This window comes from Coenobita brevimanus, chromosome 91 (genome assembly GCF_032717465.1).
Source record: "Coenobita brevimanus isolate Jiangsu-jjx chromosome 91, ASM3271746v2, whole genome shotgun sequence".
Taxonomy (NCBI): Eukaryota; Metazoa; Arthropoda; class Malacostraca; order Decapoda; family Coenobitidae; genus Coenobita; species Coenobita brevimanus.
Window position 1 is genome coordinate 17,971,492 of NC_137044.1, and position 20,250 is coordinate 17,991,741.

The window sequence follows — 20,250 nt, forward strand, 5'->3', positions numbered from 1 at the left end:
TTCCTGTCTTCTCACCTCCCTCCTTCTCCCAGCCATTCCCCAGCCACTTATACTCGCATTACTTCCATCCTCTATGTCCAACAATTCCTTAAAATGTTCTCTCCATCTGCTCACTTTTTCTCCCTTCTCCACTAGTAATCTACCATTTTTATCTTTCACTTCCCTGCTAACCTCACTTCCATTCTGTCTTACTCTCTTCACCTCTTTCCAGAACATTTTCTTACAGTCCCTCCACTTTACACTCAAATTCCTTCCAAATTCCTCATCCACTCTCTTCTTACTCTCTCTTACTAATCTTTTTACCTCTCTCTTTCTTTCTACATATCACTCTCTCTTCCACCTCTCAACTTCTTCCACGCCCCTATTTCTCATCCATTCATTGTATGCTTTCTTCTTTTGTGCCGCAGCCTGTCTCACCTCTTCAGTCCACCACGCTGTTCCTTGCACCCCCCTCCGTCTTCTCTTTCTCCCACACACCACATCACATGCTGCACATATTTCTTCTGTAAATATCCTGCACCCACCTTCCACGTCCCCCATCTGCTCCAATTCATATTTGCCCAATCGTTCCTCCACTTCTCTCTTATACTCTGCCTTTTTCTCATCCTCTTGTAACCTTTCCACTCTCCTTGCAACTACTCCTTCCTCTCGTCTTTCCCTTCTTCTATTCCCCCATCTTACTTGGATCCTAATTCTGGCCACCACCAATTAGTGGTCAGAAAGTCCACTCCCCCAACCTCTATAAGCTCTTGCATCCATTACACATCTTCGCATCCTTTCATCCATATACACATAATCAATCATTGCCTTCCTTTCATTCAGTTCACCACTCACCCTTCTCATCACTCGCCATGTGTACTTGTGGATCATTTTATGCCTGAAGAGGGTATTGGCTATCACCAACCCCCTCCCAGCACAAATGTCCACTAACGCACTGCCATTCTCATCTATCTCAGCAGGCACACCCCACATGTTCCTCTCAAATAACTCATTTCCATGGCTCTCACTCTTGACTTGTGTCCTTCCTACAAGGTCCAAGCTTCATGTCCATATGTTAGAGTTGGTATCACAATAGTACTATCATGCAGTAACTTCTTTACTTCCATGCACATTTCCCTATTTCTTATTGCTGCATTCAAAGAACCAGCAACCTTTCTTGCTTGTACCCTTTCAAGCACTTCATCCTCCAAACTTCCATCCTTAGAACTCATCACACTACCCAAGTACTTAAATGCACACACATTTTCCATTTCCTCATCATCCTGTTAAACACTGATGTGCATAATTTAAAAAAAAAAAAAAAAAACTATGGATAAACCACTGAAATGATTTTGAAAGCACAGTTGCGGTATACAAATGTTGATGATATGACCAACTTTTGGTTATGACCAAGCCCATTGCTCACCCAGGTCACAGTCACAGACTTCCTCATTAGTTTGAGCCGCTGAAACGTCATGTTGATACACTTCCTCATCTCCCTGGTTGTTTTCTAGTTTGTCTAATCATTTTCACGCTGGTAAATGATTGTTTACTGCGGATTTTGTTTTCCCAGTTCTTATCAGTGTTTGTTCTTAATCACTTGAGTTTGTTTCCCAGGCATAATGGCAGTCTTACTCAAACCTATTCAAATGAACAAAAATTCATTATTACTGTCCTATCTATCTGTCTATCTATCTGTAGCCCGACGCCCTAATCCCACAAAGGGTGGCTGCAGACAAAACGCCTCCAAGTCACTCTGTCACCCACCATTTGACTACCCTCCCCTAACCATACATATTCATAACCTAACCTTACCTGACAGAAATTATTATCTAACTTAACCTAACCAAAAATAACTAACCCTTGCCCAAATTAACCAATGGTAATGTAACCAGACATGATGAAATGGAAAACCAGATGAATTTTGGTACAGTTAAGTAGCTTTAAGTAAGTGTCTGCCATTACACTGAAGAAACAATACTTTAGGAAAACAACATAGATAAAAGCAATAGTGAAATAAAATGACCATGAAGCAGTCATTTACCACCATAAATATACTGTAATCAGAATAATATGAAAACAAACTGTAGGAATTGGAATGGTCTTTCAGCTGCTTAAGCTAAACCATACATTTACATGAAGTCTACAGTTAGGGGCAAGGTGAGTGGCAGGTTGAGGGTATGAAAAGGTATGTGTACTCAGCAACAGATTAAATATTCTTCCTTACTGTGGCTTTCTCATAACTTATATTAACCTAACCATGCCTATGTATGTTTGTGGTATTTACCATAACATGGATTCATTTAGTGGGTCTAAATTGTTGTAAAAGTGAAAAATGAGGTTGGATCTTGGGTGCCTGGAACCCATTAGGATAAATCCCATAGGTTCTGGGTCTTCGTTATTGTGAGTTTTTGTTATCACATGACATGTGTGGCACTGAATTATATGCAGAAACCAAGGGATGACTGTACTGTACTGCATGAGACCACAGAAGTAGGAGCCACAGCCTCCGGAGGAGGAGTTTTTACTTAATGTATAATGTGCGGTTCTATACAGTGCAGTAATGTAATGATCTTGGTCTAATAAAGATATCCCAAGGTGGCAGAGGGTATGAGAAAGAGACAGGGAAGTTGACGAAGCTGAATCTCTAAAAAAGGATTAGAATGGTTGGGATATGTACGCAGGACGAAGTATATAACAAAGATGTGGTAATCAGCAATGAATATCCTATAATTATTAAAAAAAAAAAAAAAGTGCCAGTGGTTTTTGAAATGCCTGGGATGGGGCTACCTACCGCAGTTCCCACTCCAGCTACCACCACAGAAGATTGTCTCAGGGATGGGAGGCAGCTTTGCTCCACTACCAGAATAACTGCCATGCGAGCGACAGAGCAAGAAAGGTGTAAAGACCATGTTTATGCTGCCACTGGGTGCCTCTCTTGCCCCGAGTTGCAACCCAATCATCGCAGCCAGAGTCCCAAGTACTGCGAACAGTCAGTGCTCATCAGTCTAGCACTGGCTCGAGGCGGTATTCCAAGGAAGGCTCAATATTTCTCTGACCAGAAGTTGGCTCAATGCAACGTCTCACCAGAACTGGCTCGACACAGTTCTGCTACTGAATGACCACGATGTATCCTGAGCTGAGACCTACGTGATGTCCCTACTGAACCAGCTCGACGCAATAAAGTTCCAGAGCAGCCATGACATTCCTCCTCACCTACTGAACTTACTCGACGTGGTTCAGCTCCAGAGTGGCTATGACATTCCTCTTCACCTACTGAACTGGCTCAACGCAGTTCTGTTGCAGAGCAGCCATGACGTCACTCCTTACTCACAGAACTGGCTCGACACAGTGCAGCTTCAGAACAACCACGACATCCCTCCTCCACTACTGAGCTGGCTCGACACAGTTCAACACCGGAAAAGCCACGACGTATTCCTGACCAAGACTGACCACTGCAAGATACTATGACCCCCGGAGTGACCCCATCCATTGTGTTCTCTCTTACACAACCCTTCAGTCCCCTTCCCCCTACACCTGGAAAGGAGATCCTGGCAACAACAATAAACCAACTGGCTGTCCTGATTTTCTCAGGTCCCTTCTAACCTCCCTGATATCCCACTTTGGGAACAACGCACACTAACATCTGTCCCCACCTTCGGAACTAGAGCCATAGTCTCTCCCTTTTGGTGCACGCGGCACGGGCCAGCTGTGTTTTGGTGCGTCGTTCCGCCGACGTCTGCTAGAGTGCCCCTGCATCCTCCCCACTTAGCGCCCATCTCTTGTTGTGTGAGCACGCTCGTCGTCATGGCCGCCCACGTGCTCGCTTTTGTGGTGGTGCCTTACCTGCCGCAGGCTCTCCTGCTGCTCTCGTGCCTCTTGTTAGTGTGTATGATGATGGCCCCGCCACATGAGAAGAGGAAGAGAGTGGTTTTGACTCTGGAGAAGAAGAGGGAGATATTGGACAAGGTGGATGCGGGATGGTCTTCCTCACGCATCCTTTGTGAATTAAACCTGGCCCGATCTACTTTGTTTGATATCGAGAGATCCCGAGACAAACTCATGCAGTACATGGCTGACTTCTCGTCGAAAAGCAAACGCAACGTGGAGAGGAAGGTGATGTTTACTCCCAAGCATGCAGAAGTCAACCGCTCCTCGTTGATTTGGTATCGACAGCAATGTGCTGCTGGTGTGATGGTGCGTGGCACAGAGCTGAAGGCTGCTGCTGAGAAGTTTGCAAGGCTTCACGATGCCCTAGACTTCAAGGCATCCGAAGGTTGGCTCTTCGCGTTCAAGTTACGACATGGCCTTATCAACCGTAAGTCTCATGGCGAAGCTTTGGACGCCAATGAGGATGGAGTAGACAAGTTTCGGCACAAGGTGAAGCGCTTGATCGACAGGGAGGGCCTCACTCTCAGTCAAGTCTACAATGCTGACGAAACTGGCTTATTCTATTGCTCTTTGCCTACGAACACTCTAGCCAAGGAGACGGAGAAGCGTGTACCTAGCCGCAAGCTCTGCAAGCAACGGATATCTGCTTTGTGTTGTGCCAATGCTAACGGCATGCACCGGCTTAAGCCCGTTATTGTTGGCCGTACAAAACAGACTCAGTGTCTTTGTGGGGTAATGGATGTCCTTCCTGTCATCTGGTACCATTCCTTGAAGGCATGGTTCACTGCCCAGATCTTCAAAGACTGGTTCCACCACCATTTCGTCAAGGTGGTCATCCATTACCAGACAGAGAAACTGGGAATCCCACGCAACCAGGTAAAGGCCCTCCTTCTCCTCGACAATGCACCTGCCCACCTGTGCGACAAGGACTTGGTGGCTGAGAATGGCCGTGTTAGGTGCATGTTTCTGCCACCTAATACTACTGCTCTCATCCAACCAATGGACCAAGGAGTGATCATGGCAACGAAGAGGCTGTACCGACAGAAGTTCCTGGACGAGGTGATGGTTGTTCTCAAGGACGAGGACAAGCTCAGGGAGGGATGGGACACACGAGGACAGCAGACTTTGGAAAACCTTCGCCGCTACAACATCAAGTCTGCCATTTACAGCTGGGCTAGTGCATGGAAGGAAATCCCTGTCAAGACTCTAGAAAATGGTTGGTCTCTTCTGCTTCTCGGAACGGATGTGGAGCACGATTTCCTAGGTTTTGACGTGGATGACTTCCATGCACGTCCACGTGCGCACGGAGACGATGTTGATGTGGACGAAGTGCGTGAGTGGTTGGATGATGACGAGGGTGATCCTGGGTATCAGACATTGATATCGATATCGCATCTTCAGTTGCGGGTGTCAGTACCCAGCTTGAAGATTCCGACGAGGACGATGACGATGATGTGGAGTCCTCTCAGCATGACACTACTCTTGCCATCCCCAAGCTGAGCGCACTCCGGGAACACCTAGAGTTCGTTCTGGACTACCTGGAGCACCCGGACTGCGACAGGGAGATGGGGCCCTTGGGACTTGTGGAGGAAGTGCGCGCTTTCAGGCAGCGCATCATTAATCATCAAAATCATCGTTCCTTGCATCAATCAACCATTGACAGCTTTTTCAGGCCCGTGAACCCTGCTGTGCCCAGCCCTGGCTCCACTCCTTTGGCTCCCCAAGACAGACCCTCATGCTCCGAGCCACAGCCCAGCACATCAGGCACGGTGGAGTTACCACTTGATGTGAGTTTGTGCATCTCTTCAGAGTCGTCTGCAGTGGGTACGCCATCACCACGACCCAGCGACGCACCCCTAGGTCACCTGCAAGAGCTACTCTCAGACTCTGACAGTGATTAGACGCCTAGAACTTCTCCACTAGACCACACGGGAATTTACAGTGTTGTGCAGTGAAAAAAAACAGTGCATAGTGTTAAGGAATTAGAATTCTGAGTGAAAAGACAAAGATTTAATTGACTTTCAGTGTAACGTAAATTAACCAGAGTGTGTTACGTTTAGAATATGGTTTTATGAGTGGAAAGACTTTAAGTGCAGAGTGCAACACTTATTTCATTAAGGTACAATGGAGCGCAAGTAAGACAAGAGTACACAGTGTTAAGAGAATGGAATTCTGATTGCAAATGACTAAGTTCAGTGCAAGACTTCATGAACAGTGTACTGCAAGTGTTTCAGGAACTCCTTCTTACTGTCAGAGTCTGAGAGGAGGCGGGTTATTCATCGAGATGGCCAGGGACTTGTTGTAAGTACCCAGAATGTTTCATATTGTACTGTATTTTCCATACTTACCTCTAACACATCATTTTCACTCTTTTATGTCCCTTATTGATGTGAATAGTGTCTTAGGTGCTATGCATGTGCAGTAGGGAGGTGTTTTTCTGAGTAAGGCTAGGTTAGGGTCCATAACTACCAGTCCAGGAGCCAGGGACTTGTTGTAAGTATCCAAAATGTTTAATATTGTATAAACTCACCTCTAAAACCTCATTTTATGGTTCTTTTGCATTTATTTCAGTCTTTTATGTCCCTTATTGGTGTGATTTGGGTCTTAAATAGGTGCAGTGCATGTCCAGAGGGAGTTGTATAGTGTTTTTCTGAGTTAGGGTCCATAAGTACAAGTCCAGGAGGCTGGGGCCCAATATCCGGACAGGACCACTTTCCGGACATGCCTTTGGCTCTATTACATCGGATATTGGGGGGATTACTGTAGATGTAAACTCACCTCCCAGGTATCCCCCCTGATTCTGGTGTATAGACTTGGTGGCAGTCCTTAGAGACACTTGGAACAGAGGTTCCTTCAGGTCCCCCATACTCTTATTTTTTTCCAGCTGATGGTCCACTTTCATGAATGTGGCACCTGCGCACTCCTGCCACATGATTGGTTGGTTTCAATTTCATACCTGAAGTATCATATTTGCAAAAAATAATTATACTTCATAATCCAATTCTCATAAATGCTGTTTTGTAGTCATTGTACTATACAAACAGACATGAAACGAGTATGTACAGAATCTGTGCTTCACCCAAACAGTCAATGAATTTGAGGAAGTTGAATTTGAATTATTTATTGTTGTAAAAGGTACAGAGTTGTTGCATCTCCTTATATTTTTTTAAAAATTAATGCATTTGGCTGGGTAAATGCAAATAAAAGATATCTTAATACTTAGGCACTTGTTACATTAGACAATAGTACCATTCTAAGTAAATTAGAGGTTTTGTCAATGGTAATGTGGTGGAAGTGGGAAGGCAAATGGAACAGTCCCTACAGAGGAGGAGGGCACACGAGAGACGGCCAGGCGGGAAAAACAAGTTGTCTTGTCTCGCAATACTTTATTATGGATCACACCTATTCCATTGCTTCGATACCTTCACCCATATTATCCGTAAGTATATACTGCATATCGGTAGGTATATACAGTATATTTATTTATTTATTGGAGATGCAACAACTCTGTACCTTTTTCAACAATAAATATTTCAGTTCAAATTCAACTGCCTCAGATTCATTGTCAGTTTGGGTGAAACACAGATACTGTACATACTCGTTTCATGTCTGTTTGTATAGTACAATGACAATGCAAAACAGCATTTATGAGAATTGGAATATAACATACAATTGTTTTTTGTAAATATGATACATCAGTTATGAAACTGAAACCAACCAATCATGCAGCAGGAGTGCGCAGGTTTGGCATAAATCTTTAATTTCCAAACTGCCCTTTTATGGTTTCTAACCTTCTATCTGTGCCCTCATCTATAGCTTCCTTTCTGGTCATTCTATACCCGCTGTTGTAGACGGCCATCGTTCTTCTCCTAGATCTATCAACAGTGGTGTTCCTCAGGGCTCTGTCCTATCACCAACTCTCTTCCTTTTATTCATCAATGACCTTCTAAACTGTACATCTAACCCTATCCACTCGTACGCTGATGATTCCACCCTTCACGTTTCCATTTGGTTCCCACAATGTCCATCTCAACAGTTACTTCAGCAAACAAGGAATGAGGCTATGGCACTCCTAATGTCTGACCTGGCTCGTATCTCTGACTGAGGTAAAAATAATTTTGTTGTTTTTAATGCATCAAAGAATCAGTTCTTACACCTATCAACCCGACAAAATCTTCCACAGGAATACCCACTAATGTTTAATAATATTCAGTTTAATCCGGTATCATCCTTGAACATGCTTGGGGTTTCATTCACTCGGAACTTATCTTGGAAAGATCATATTACATCACTTGTGAAATCTGCTTCCAAGTGATTAGGTGTGCTAAGCCGACTCCGTTCCTTCTTTACCCCTGCACAATTGTTGACTCTATACACGGGTTTTATCCGCCCCTGTGTGGAGTACAACTCGCATGTGTGAGGAGGTTCCCGACATACAGCTCTTCTCAATAGGGTGGAGTCAAACGCTTTTTGTCTCATTAACTTCCTCCTCTTACTGATTCCCTTCAACCTCTGTCTCTTCGCCGCACTGTTGTTTCTTTATCTCTTTTCTGTCGCTACTTCACTGGTCACTGCTCCTCTGAACTGTCTGCTTGCATTCCTCCACCTCTATGACGGACACGTAGCACCTGTGTAGCAGCAAACTCTCATCCCTTTTCTGTCCAACTCTCTAATGCAAGAGTTAACCGTTACTCCCAGTCCTTCCTGTATGCAACAGGTCAACTCTGGAACTGTCTCCCTCTGTCTGTATTTCCTGCTTCCTATCATCTCCAGTCTTTCAAACACAGTGTCCAGGCATCTCGAAATGATCGGATCTTGAATTTGGCTCTCTCTCTCTCTCTCTCTATGCATAGAGAGAGAGAGAGAGAGAGAGAGAGAGAGAGATGGCTAATGGTTATAATAGTACGTTTTTAATGTATAGTAACAGGAGGAAAGAAAATGAAAACCCAACCAAGACCTCACTATACCAGCATAGCATCTATCTATCTATCTATAGCCCGACACCCTAATCCTGCAAAGGGTGGGTGCAGACAAAACGCCTCCAAGTCACTCTGTCACACACCATTTGACTACCCTCCCCCCCAACTCTCCCCCCCCTCCCTCATATACCTCTCAACTCCATCCCTCCACCTCATCCTCAGTCTACCCCTCCCTCTCCCTCCCTCCACCTCACCTACATACACCCTCGTAGTCAGTCTTTCATTGTCCATTCTCTCCACATGTATAAACCACCTCAGTTTATTTCTCCTAAACTTCTCAACCACATCCACATCCACCCCACAACGTTCCTTCTTCATTCGTCAACCTGTCCCTCCATGTCACTTCACATGCTCCTCTCAAGTAACTCATTTCCACTGCTCTCACTCTTGACTTGTTCCCCTCTTGCAAGGTCCACGCCTCGCTTCCATACGTCAGGGTAGGGATCACAATACTATCATGCGGTGATTTCTTAACTTCCATACTCACCTCCCTATTTCTCATCACTGCTTTCAGTGCACCAACAACCTTCCTTCCCTGCTGTACCCTTTCATGCACTTCATCCCTCAAAGTTCCATCCTTACTCATCACACTACCCAAATACTTGAATGCACCCACACTTTCCATATCCTCACCATCCAACCTTGCTGTACATTCTGTGACTTCATTCCTCTCAAACACCATAACTTTACTTTTGTTTACATTAACTTTCAGCTTCCTCCTCCTACACACTGTCCCAAATTCATTCACCAAACCTTGCAACTCCCATTCATCTTCACTCAACAATACTGTATCATCAGCAAACAGCAACACCGGAATCTTCCAGATCTCACCCTCATTTATTAGAGCCACCCCCACATCCACTGCCCTACCCTGCACCTCCTTTACAACCCCATCCAGGTATATATTAAACAGCCATGGAGACATCACACAACCCTGTTTCAGTCCCACATTGAGATCAAAGAACTCATTCAGCTCACCATCCACTCGCACCGTAGCCCTAGCTCCTTCGTACATACTCTTCACAGCATTCAACAATTTCTCATCCACTCCATATACTCTTAATACCTTCCACATACCTTGCCTATCTATTTTGTCATAAGCTTTCTCCAAGCATAGCGGCAAGTATGAATTTGTTTTAGCTTGAAAGTCCTGGACAAAAGCTGCTAGGTCCTTGAATGTTTTCATTTTCTTTCCTACCACTTTATTTATACAACTTTATTAACCCCTCAAGACCGATGCTGCACGATCGTGCTTTTGCGTAATTTGACACGCTAGCCTATCTCGTACAATCTATAAAGACATACAAAAACTGGGGGAGGGTAACTCCGCCCCTTTGGTGACGTATATGGGATCAGACCAATGAGAGCTAGAGTGTCTGGGGTGGTATGGCGTGATTGGCCTCCTAAGGTGGGGGAGAAGGAATCCCCCCCACTGTCACTTTATCTCCCTCAGCCCCATTGCGTCATCTCCACATTGTCCCCTCCCAACGAACCATACCCTAACATACCCCCTACAGCAGTGTGTGTGCATAGCAACCCTTCTCCCCTCTCCCTCCTCCCCTATCCCTCCATCGTCCTCCCCCCTCCAGTCATACACACTCCACCTTCACTTTTCGCCTGGCTTGTTTTGTTGTTATGGGCGTATACCACACTGACATTTCATGCCTAGGGAACACTTCTCATTGACATTAGCTGTGTATATATAATTATTTACTGTAAATAATGCATTTTCTGTACATTTTCTATTTTCGCCCATGGGGGATTGATAACTTTTTTGCGTCTTTGACGGGCAATTGTTCGATAACCATTTGGTCAATCTGGCAGAAACATACATTTTCAGGTGTGTAAATTCAGTCTCTTGAAATGTATTAGAAAATTTTTTACCTTGGTGGAAGTAAAAAAATCAACCCTGTTTAGCGGCTGGAGGGACAAACCTGCTGAGCGAATTGTGTACTTTAGGGGTTAATACACTTATATAGAGTAAAAATATTTAGATACAGGCCGTACTATACCCTACAACCTTAAAGTAGCGTACGTTGAAATTTTTACTTATACCTCTTTACAGCGAATGTCATAGTCATGCTTTTGCTCCCTGATTCACCTCCAGACTTATAGCGTTGGGCCTCATTTTTGCGAATGTTTCTTTTTGGTGTGCATATGAAGCCTTACAGTGAATAATCTCCTCAGTAATTTCTTGCTAATATTGTATGTATACTGTATAATATATATATATATATATATATATATACACTACTTCCCCCTAGTATGCTATTATGTGCCTATATAGGTGGCAGAGGACGTCGCGTACTAGGAATTCGCGTACTGTGAATACATAAACTTATGGGAAAAATTACATATGGGTGGCAGCCCCCTTCATGGGCAACCCTTGAGATGCCTTTCAGACCTAAGTATTGTACTATACAGGGAAACTATCTAAGACATATTACCTAAGATAAACCTACAAGATCATGGCTTTACTAGGTAAATCATTGGTGTTAGGTGGTGGTGACCATCATCCGCTCACTTGATGTAGTGCTGCCTACTTCTTCCTTAGCTTTTATCATTCTTTTTCTGAGCCTGCCCTCCTCTCTTCCTATATCTCCCATCTTTCCTATCACTTCTTATTGCTCTTCTTTCCTTTACAGGTGACTTTACATTGAGTGCCAAGCCAAATGGTTTCCTGTAAGCCAAGAAACCATTTACAACATTGAGTGGTAACAATATAACCAACCCGTATGTGCTCCCTACGTGTCAACAAGTGGGTTGGTGGAGGATTAGTGCCCCTCCCCGTAAAACCAATAAATCAAAGTCAAATGGCCATCCCCTACAGGATGATGGCATCTGGCAATAGATAGATAGATAGATAGATAGATAGACCTTTACCTGTTATCTCTTCTTGGGGGGGGCAACATCATATACTCAGGGAAACTCCGGATTTGGGCCACTCTTCGCTGTCTGTCTCGCTTACAAGGAGTTCAATTCGCGCACTAATAAAAAATTCACTTAAATGAAAATTTAAAAAAAATAGGTCCTCGCATATTGTGGGGATGTACTGTATATATATGTATATATTGTTATTCTAGGTGCTTTTAGGTCAACTCCTTGCCCCAAGAACACTAGCTGTTGAGCCGGGGTGCCAGGGTTCTCTTTTGAGACCGGAACTGGAATATGCTACAAGAGGAACAGGGCATAAAAACTCTGGTCAAACAACCTTACACATGTATCTTAAATTCACCAACCACTAGAAACAATGTAGATATGACAGACACAATACACTGAGTACAAAGTCAGTCTTGGGACAGAAGGGTTTATACAGGGCTGCTGAAATCCTGGGTTCTTACATGTGTCGGTCAGGTGTGTCTTCCCTCAGAGGATACGGGACTGTCCTCAGGGTCTGCGTCATCTGGAGTGGGCTGCTGGGCAGCGAGGAGAGAGACCCTTCTCTGGTGGGGCCTCAGTGGGGCGTTTGGTTCCTAGGGCTGCGACCAAATAGGGAGGGCAGGCGCGCTTGTCTGCGCCCACCCTGGAGAGAGAGTCGTCGTCCTTTGGAGCTGGGGAGGTCGCGCCCAGGAGTTCTAGGGGCGCCTCAGGGAGTTCGAGGACTGGGGGTCTCCCTCGTTGGGTCACCGTCAGGTGTGGGCTGCAGCGTCCTTTCCTCCAGGAATCCAACAGCAGGTGGTCTTGCCTTGGCGCCGGCTGGACTGCTTTCATTCCCGGGGTCACAACGGGGCCTTGCCAGACCTCCTCCAGACAGGGTAGTTCCTGCTAGGGGCTGCCTCTGTGGGGAGAACAGGAGGGGCATCCCACTTGGCCACAAGAAGGATGGGCTGAGCAAGGGACGTCCTCTGAAGGGAAGTCACAGGGGGTGAGAAAAGGATGGTAGGTGGTCTCTCCCTGATGCGGCTAGTGGCTGCCTTCAGGTCCCAAGGGCAACAGGGGTCGGTTGGCTTGTGGCCGTCCCTCTTCCATCAGTGCGGCTAATGGCCGTCACCGGGGCCCGACTTCGTGGTAGGACTGAGGGCGAGGTGCGGCTAATGGCTGTCACCTGTTCCTAGGTGTGGCTAGTGGCCATCACTGAGGTCCTGTAAGGGGAGGTGCGGCTAGTGTCCATTGCCCATCCTCCAGCGCGGCTAGTGTCCATTGCCAGGGCCTTGTTCAGGTGGATTGTAAGCTGAGTGCAGCTAGTGGCCGTCACCTGCTCACTGGTGCAGTTAATGGCCGTCACTGAGGTCCTGGGAGGAGAGGGGATGGCAGACACAGTGCGGCTAGTGGTCGTCACCTGCCTGCTGGTGCAGCTAATGACCGTCACCAAGGTCTCGCTCCCTGTGGCAGCTGCAGGAGGGGAGCAGCTAGTGGCCATCACTGGTCCCTGCAGAGGGGGGGGCAGATGCAGCTAGTGGCCATCTCTCCACTTGTGTGGCTAGTGGCCGTCACTCGGGCGCTGTCTGGGACTAAATATTCAGCCCCACCCCTAACCTGGCGAGGGCTGGTCTGGCTGGAGGGTAATGCCCTCGCACTGAGTACTCCTGGTTGGGTCTGTTGCAGGGAATAATGGTGCAAGGTAGTAGGGGACATAGGCTCATACTGCCTGGGTAGTGCGCGCGCCCTCGAAGCGCCTCCGTGGTCTCCCCCTGGGGTGGGGGGCATGACATTCTGGTGGTGTTTCGTCACGGGTGGTATTTCATATATATATGTATATACAATACAGTATATATATATATATATATATATATATATATATATATATATATACACACACACACACACACACACAGTCAAGTCGTCTAAGGCGCGGGTAATTGGTTCTGGAACAATCCCGCACCATAGAAATAACTAAACTTATGGGAAAAATGGAATTTGGTTCTGGACATTCACCCAAAGTCCCCCTTCTCACCCCACTTTTCCCCATTTGCCCCCATTTTTCACAGGTACACAATCAAGCAGTCAGTCAATGCATGTATTACACATAATAACAGGCACAAAAAATGGGAGGGTGATCGGCCTTGTGTCTGCTTGGGCATAATACAATCATTTGTGAAACCGCTATGAGCTGATTTGTGACGAAGCAACTATCTCTAAGCGAAGACGAAGTATAATGCCTCCCATCATCATCATGTACTGTATATAAGAATGATTATTAATGTGTTAAATGTGAGTTTTGTTGACACTTGAGCTTACAAACTTCATCAAATAAACTTCTTCAATCAATGCTGGACCAGGGAGCCTCCAGTAAATGCAGAAAAGAGTTAAGTGATGGCTATTGAGAAAGTGACTCCCAGTGCAATGTTACAGTGAATGGAGAGACGAATTGGTGAGAGAGTTCAAGTACCTGGGTATAGTGATTGAAAAGAGAGAAAAATGTGCAAAAGAAGTGGAAAGTAGAGTGACACAAGGAAGAAAAGTAGCTGGTGCAATGAAGGCCTTGAAAAGAAAGAGGCTTGAGTGTTGCAGCTGCACGAGGCTTACATGAAGGAGTGTTAGTACTAACTTTAACATATGGAAGTGAGACACTGTGGCATGAAAACGGAAAGTCAAGAGTAACAGCAGTGGAGATGGGACTGCTGAGGAATGTATGTGGAGTGCGGAGTGGATAGGATACGAAATAATGTGATTCGTGAAAGATGTGGAGTGAGGAAGTCTGTGGACACCAGAATCAAAGAGAGTGTACTGAGATTGTATGGTCATGTGGAGAGAATGGATAACAATGTAGTGGTGAAAAAGGTATATCTGGGCAAATCTGAAGAAGGAAGGAGGCAAAGTCGGCCAAGGAGAAGGTGGAAGGATATGGTGGATGAGTGTGTAAGGAAGAGAGGTTTGCAAGTCGGTGAGGCTAGGGAACTGACAACAGATCGAGCTGGCTGGATGAATGTTGTGAGGAGATGCACATTGATCAGGGATCTGGCACCCCTTTTTAACGTGGCAGTATCCAGACTGACTCTATCAGATACATTTACGTGAAGCTACAGAACATGGTAAAAATTTTTGGCATATCCAATAAAGCCAGGATTCCAGGGGCTTGAATGATGAGTGAATAGAAGTGTGGCCCATTGTATTGGGGGAAATTTGGGCTGTATGGACGTTGTTACTCCACAGCCTGCCCTAGGGTGGGAGAGGAGTATGGAGGCCCGGATGACGATGATGATTTATATACTGTATATATATATATATATATATATATATATGTAAGAGGAACGAATGATGAGGTGAAAGAGAGGGAGATTGTCCAGATGCTTGAGGGTGCGAAAGTGGATATATGTGGAATAACAAACAAAATGGAGAGGAGAAAGTGTGAGAGAATGGGAGTATGGATGGGGTATATGTGCAGGAGTAGGTGAGAATGAGAGGGCAAAGGAAGGAGTATGTATAATTGTGAGTAAAAGATGGAAGAAGAGCATAAGACAGTATGGATCACTTGGGTCAAGGATTGCGTGGGTAAGGTTGAAAGTTGGAATACAAATGTGGGCGATTCTGTGTGTGTATGTGCCAACGCAAGATCGTGCTAGCAGAGTGAGAGAAGAGTTCTGGACAAATGTGGAAGTGTGCATGGAATAGTTTGGAAGGAATGAGAGAGTGTTTTTGATCGGTGATATGAATGGTAAAGTACAAAATGTGAAGGTGGATGGAATAGTTGGTGAGTGGGATGTGCCCGCTTAGATAAATGAGAATGGCAGTGCATTAGTGGACATTTGTGCTGGGAGGGGGTTGGTGATAGCCAATACCCTCTTCAGGCATAAAATGATCCACAGGTATACATGGCGAGTGATGAGAAGGGTGGGTGGTGAACTGAATGAAAGGAAAGCAATGATTGATTATGTGTGTGTGGATGAAAGGATGCAAAGATGTGTAATGGATGCAAGATATAGAGGCTGGGGGAGTGGACATTCTGACCACTACTTGGTGGTGGCCAGAATTAGGATCCAAGTAAGATGGAGAAATAGAAGAAGGGAAGACGAGAGGAAGGAGTAGTTGCAAGGAGAGTGGAAAGGTTACAAGAAGATGAGAAAAAGGCAGAGTATAAGAGAGAAGTGGAGGAACGATTGGGCAAATATGAATTGGAGCAGATGGGGGACGTGGAAGGTGTGTGCAGGATATTTACAAAAGATATATGTGCAGCATGTGATGTGGTGTGTGGCAGGAAGAGAAGACGGAGGGGGGTGCAAGGAACAGCGTGGTGGACTGAAGAGGTGAGACAGGCTGTGGCACAAAAGAAGAAAGCATACAATGAATGGATGAGAAATAGGGGCGTGGAAGAAGTTGAGAGGCAGAAGAGAGAGTTATATGTAGAAAGAAAGAGAGAGGTGAAAAGATTAGTAAGAGAGAGTAAGAAGAGAGTGGATGAGGAATTTGGAAGGAATTTGAATGTAAAGTGGAGGGACTGTAAGAAAATGTTCTGGAAAGAGGTGAACAGAGTAAGACAGGATGGAAGTGAGGTTAGCAGGGGAGTGAAAGATAAAAATGGTAGATTACTAGTGGAGAAGGGAGAAAATGTGAGGAGATGGAGAGAACACTTTAAGGAATTGTTGAACATAGAGGATGGAAGTAATGTGAGTATAAGTGGCTGGGGAATGGCTGGGAGGAGGGAGGTGAGAAGACTGGAAGAAATCAGTAGGATAGAAGTTGTTGAAGCAATGTAGAAAGTTAAATTGGGGAAAGCCCCAGGAATTGATGGTGTGTGTGGTGAAATGCTGAAGCATGGGGGAGAGATAGTAGTAGAATGGATGTGGAAGATGTGCAGATTGGCCTGGGAGGAAGGTAGAGTTCCGGAGGATTGGAAGTCAGGTATAATTATTCCCTTGTACAAAGGAAAAGGGGAAAAAGAAGTATGTGGTAATCATAGGGGCATTTGTCTTCTTAGTATAATAGGAAAAGTGTATGGTAGGATACTTATTGACAGAGTTAGAGAAAGAACAGAGGATTTAGTTGGAGAAGAACAGGGAGGCTTTCCGAAGGGAAGAGGTTGTGTAGATCAGATATTCATTCTTAGATCTTTAGTGGAAAAGTTTCTAGAGAAGGGAAAGAAGTTGTATGTGGCTTTCATGGATTTGGAGAAAGCATATGACAGGGTGGATAGACAAGGATTGTGGAAAGTATTAAGAATATATGGAGTAGATGGGAAGTTGTTGAATGCTGTGAAGAGTATGTATGATGGTGCTAAGGCTGCAGTGCGTGTGGATGGTGAACTAAGTGAATTTTTCTCTTTGAAAGTTTGGTTGAAACAGGGATGTGTCATGTCTCCATGGTTGTTCAATTTGAACATGGATGGGGTAATAAAATAGGTACAAGGTAGGGTAGTGGATGTTGGAGTGGCCCTGGTGAGAGAGGATAGTGTTTGGAAACTCCCTGTACTGTTTGCAGATGATACTGTGTTGTTGAGTGAAGACGAAGGGGAGCTGCAAGGCTTGGTGGATGAGTTTGGGAGAGTAAGAAACGGAATCTAAAGGTGAATGTAGGGAAGAGTAAAGGGATGGTCTTTGAGAGAGGTGAAGTCAGTGAATGTACAGCGAGGTTGGATGGTGAGGAATTGGAAAATGTGAGTACGTTTAAGTACTTGGGTAGTGTGATGAGTAAGGATGGAAGTTTGGAGGGTGAAGTGCTTGAAAGGGTACAACAGGGAAGAAAGGTTGCTGGTTCTTTGAAAGCAGTGATAAGAAACAGGGAAGTGAGCATGGAAGTGAAAAAGTTACCACATGACAGTATTGTGATACCAACTCTAACGTATGGAAGTGAAGCTTGGACGTTGTTGGAAGGACAGAAGTCAAGAGTGAAAGCAATGGAAATGAGTTATTTAAGAGGAGCCTGTGGAGTCACGTGGAGAGACAGGCTGACGAATGAGGATATAAAGGAGCGTTGTGGTGTGGATGTGGATGTGATAGGAAGCGTTATGAGGAACACACTGACATGGTTTGGCCGTGTGGAGAGGATGGAGGGTGAAAGACTGACGAAGAGAGTGTATGTGAGTGAGGTGGAGGGGGGAAGAGGGAGGGGGAGGCCGAGGATGAGATGGAGGGTTAGGGTGGAGAGGTATATGGGAGAGGGGGGTGTGAGTTGGGAGCAGGGCAGTGAAATAGCGGTGGACAGGGCGACATGGAGGCGATTTGTTTGTGGCCACCCCAAGCGGGATTGAGGCATCTGGCAATAGATAGATAGACAATGTATATATATATATATATATATATATATATATATATATATATGTATATATTATATATATTGTGGTAGGCGAGGGCGCTCACCATCCACCCACTTCATGTAGTGCTGCTCTCGGGTGTCTGCCCTCTCCTCTCCTCCAGCCTTCTTTCCTTCCATCCACTTTGTCTTTCTTTCCTTCATTCTTTCCTCGTCCTTCTGCCTGTAGGTGACTCTACACTGAGTGACAAGCCTAATGGTTTCCTGTACACCAGGAAACCATTTACTATGCTAGGTGGTGGCCATATAACCATGTTTTTGGCACCTGGTGGTTTAGTGGGTAAATACAGCGCTCCAGTCAGATTGAGCCGATGAAGGTTTATATCCAGGGGGTGGTTGGGGTTTATTGCTCACTTAATGCCACTCAGGGATGAGTGAGGTTGGTCACTTTCATCTTAAAAGTCAGGACCAACTTCCCTAGCCCCAGGTTCCTACGCCCCTCGTGGGGCAATGTAGGATTGGATGATGGATGATGATGTATATATATATATATATATATATCTATATATACAGTACAATCCCAGTTAACCGGGCGGCTTGGGGAATTTACCTTCCCGGTTACAGATTCTTCCCGTAATTCTGCTATTCAAATCTATAGAAAGGCGATAAGTATCACAGCAGTAAATACAATTCAGTTACTCACCACTCACATCAGGGGGCACACTAAGAGATTCCACTTGAAAAATTGCCTCGTAAACACACACCATGGTCATAATGCATGTGTATGCCATGCTTTGCAGTTCTGCAAAGTGCACAAGTCCATTCTCATAACTACCAAATAATTTGTTGTATGTACTGTACTCATAAAAATGGAAAACTAAAGAAATAAAATCCTGAATATTTATTGGTGATTTATCACGACGCCTGTGTCCCCACGTGAGTTTTGTTTACGATCCCGGCCCAGACTGACCGCCACCATTCCACCCTTCACCCGCCAATCAGCTGTTTTGCACAAAATAAAATACAGTACATGATTTACATAAGTGCAAGCATATTTTTTTTTTTTCTTCCAACAAAGTAAACCTTCATTCCTATTAACATTTTTTTTTCATCTCTGCCAGCACACATGCGTTCTAAGATGAATTTATGTGGTGCAAGTTAGAGTCGGTCCGTTAGGAATAAAAACACCGGCATTTGCTGTTTGTTGATTTGCTCTCTCCCGAGATGTCTGGTTTACAAATTCCATGCCTGTCTTTGAAACATTTTAACCATCCAATACTGAAATCACACTCGACTTGTCTATTTATTTACTGTGAAACTCCTGCTTTTTCTTTTATAAGAGGACCAGAAATAGGTGCTCCCCTAGATCTTTCTAAGCAAAACCACTCGAATGATGAAGAGTATGCCTTTTTTCAATGGACTTACTTGTCTCGCTTTTCATGAATAATTCATTAAGCTTGGATGCCTAGGCCTTGATATCATAAATCGTTAAATTTCCTACATTATATTCAGTCATCAGTGTTTTATAATGTTCGCCTTTTTCAAATCTGTTGCATATGTCCAGCTTCTGTTTCAAGGTAAGCACGACAGGCATACGTTTAGTTTGCTCTTTAGGCATTTTGGAGTGTTGAAATTACCGTCCATCAGAGCAACACAACAGCAAGAGAGCTTGTTTACTGTCTGGTGGTAAAAAGCAGTCTGGTGATTTGTGGAAATTGTGGAGGATGACTGCATTCAAGTAGGGGAAAAAGGGAAGTGGAGGGCTGGTTAAGAGGATTTACTAGGGATTTATATTAGCCAGAAATGCCTTCACCTCACGCAGTCCGACTTCACCCAGCCTCCCGTGACACGATAAAATGGCGGTTTGGCGGTCAATTCAAATTGGCGCACAGTTATAACACTGACATTTTTACCAGCCCTTGAATTTTCCCGTTTATCTGAGTATTCAGTTTGTCTGGATACCGGATAGCAGGGATTGTACTGTATATATATATATATCTCAATCTCTGTATTATCCAGATGCCCTTTTTCCGGACACCCCACTTACCGGACATTGGGCCTGGACCTTTGGAACCCAAAAGTTGCCAAAAAAAGAAAAAAATCCCCCCAAAATCCGTTTTTTTCCCCACCCTAATTTGAAATTGCCACACGACGCCGAACAGCTGTTACACCACGGACCCTTCACCCCTTCCTTCCTCCCTCCCCTGTCAGGGTTGCCATTTGGTAATTTTCATTACCAAATGTGGACCAATTTCATAATGAAAAATTCATTTAG